Source organism: Odontomachus brunneus, unplaced genomic scaffold (assembly GCF_010583005.1).
Source record: "Odontomachus brunneus isolate Ranch 3 - 2012 unplaced genomic scaffold, Obru_v1 Obru_scaffold_246, whole genome shotgun sequence".
Classification (NCBI taxonomy): Eukaryota; Metazoa; Arthropoda; class Insecta; order Hymenoptera; family Formicidae; genus Odontomachus; species Odontomachus brunneus.
In genome coordinates this window covers 384,106-386,335 of record NW_022639696.1, presented here as the reverse complement: position 1 = coordinate 386,335, position 2,230 = coordinate 384,106, and the positions used below count along the sequence as shown (strand labels likewise).

The 2,230-nt window shown below is 39.0% G+C and overlaps 1 protein-coding gene across 1 annotated transcript in view; it reads left to right on the top strand.

Moving 5' to 3' along the window:
* LOC116852666 (piggyBac transposable element-derived protein 3-like) overlaps nucleotides 1–2,230 on the top strand; it is a 10,864-nt gene that overhangs the window by 934 nt on the left and 7,700 nt on the right. The gene's annotated exons all lie outside the window — the stretch shown is intronic.

The window sequence follows — 2,230 nt, the reverse complement described above, 5'->3', positions numbered from 1 at the left end:
GATATTTTGTCGGCCATATTGGATCCGCCATATTGAATTTGGAAATTCTATCCTCAGATTCGTGATCAGCGACCCCAAAAACCTTGATGTATGCATTTTCAGTTAGTTTTGATGCTTTTTTCGATATTTTGTCGGCCATATTGGATCCGCCATCTTGAATTTTGAAATTCTAACCTCAGATTCGTGTTCAGCGACCCCGAAAACCCCCATATACGAGTTTCGAGGGACTTTCAGAGACTTTCAGAGTTTGGGCGATCGGGCAGCTATTTGAATCTCTTTTTCCAACATTCAAATAACGCGCAGGGCTTTCCGGTTATTATGAAGAGGTTAGGAATTTTTCATGCCAGGGAAAAAATTTTGTCGTCATCTCGAACTATTTTGTGCACTTTTGGTTGAAGTCCAAAAATATTTTGATGGCATTTTGTCCCTCAAAAAAATCCCAAACTCGGAAGAATTCAGAATTTTTGTCACTTTTTTGTTTAAAATCCGCCATATTTTTTTTTGGTGACTAAAATGCAATTCTGACTTCATCAATCGAAAGAGCGACCTCGAAAATAGTGGATAAGGTACTTCGGAGCTATTTTAAAACTGATTTTCATGTTACTTACAATGTCTGAAATAACAAACAAAATTCTGTTTCTTTGGGCGTATATAACATATTTTTTCTTTGGGTTAAGATATTTGAATTAATAGTCATTCGTATAAAATAAAATTGTTCACACAGAGCCTGCGTTCAGTCATCGACATAATACATACATCGATATCCAGGGCCTACGTTGATTGTGTTTCAACGAAGATTTGAATTTACATAGACATTTAAATTTTGTAAAAATGGGTTCATCACTGTGAGTTTGATACACAAGTTTTCAAACCTTGAATTTTTTCCTAAACGTTATTAAGCGGTTCGATCTTGAAATGATAACTTTAAAGTTTCTATTTAAAAATTCGATTTGATCTTCAAATGACCTTGAAGGTCAAGGTCAAGGTAAAATTGAATGTCACTGTCCGATGTCCCTCTCCGAACCCAACAACTTTTGTAAGGGTTGGGTTGGTTGCTCCCCGACAAGATATGTATTCAGGTGCGTAATTTCAAATATTTTGTCTTTGAAATAACCTTTGAAGGTCATTCCAAAGAAGAGCCTCAAGTACCCACCTAAACGTAAAATTTTGCGCTCTTTCCGAATCCGGGGTAAAAAATAGGGGTTTTTATTTAAAAATTCGATTTGAACTTCAAATGACCTTGAAGGTCAAAATGAAATTGAAAATTACCATCCGATATCCCCCTCCGAACCCAACAACTTTTGTAAGGGTTATTTTCGGATTGGTGGCTCCCCTGACGAGATATTCAGGTGCGTAATTTAAAATGGGACACTTATATATACAGGGTGCGGAGCCAAAATCCGGACAAAATTCAATTTGAAATTCTCGCCGTTCTATACCACTGGTAGATATCGCGATTAGCGTTCAAATAGTTTGACGCATGTACTAAACCATCATAACCTCGAAACAGTCGCAATGTTGAAATCAAGTGCGGAGTATAACTGAAGAACCGCGATTATCGAAAGTGTTCGCGCTGGGCGCTCGGCGACAGAAATCATTCGGTTCTTCGGGTACCCGAGATCGACTGTGTATGATGTCATCGCAAAGTACAATGAGTCGGAGAAGTCCAACGAAGGTTTTGCAACAACATCCAGTGAGGGCGATGTCATGCCACCGCATTTCTTTAACAAAGGGGAAAATGTCACAAAAGAAGTTTATCTGCATGTTCTGACAAATGTAATGAAGCCGTGGATGGAAACTGTGTCGTCTAGAAAGCCGTATGTTTTCCAACAGGACGGTGCACCCGCCCACACAAGTCATTTGGTGCAAAATGGGTTGTTGGACAACGTCGACATGTTTTGGTCGAAAGAATTCTGGCCTCCCAACAGTCCAGATTTGAATTCTTTGGACTTCTATGTATGGAGCGTAGTTGAAAGGGTCTCAAACAAGTCCAGACATCCAAACGTCGCATCATTGAGAGCCGCTATTGAAGCGGCATTCACCGATATGAACCGTGACACATTAAAGCGCGCCTGCGCACGCTTCAGACCGAGAATGGAGACGGTCATTTAAACAAGCGGGGGATATATTGAGTAAATGTGTTCTTTATGGCCTTATAAACAATGTAGTTAAAAAAATTTTGTAAACCTTTTCGTTTTTGCAATAAAAAATATGTTTGGAAAAAATGTAT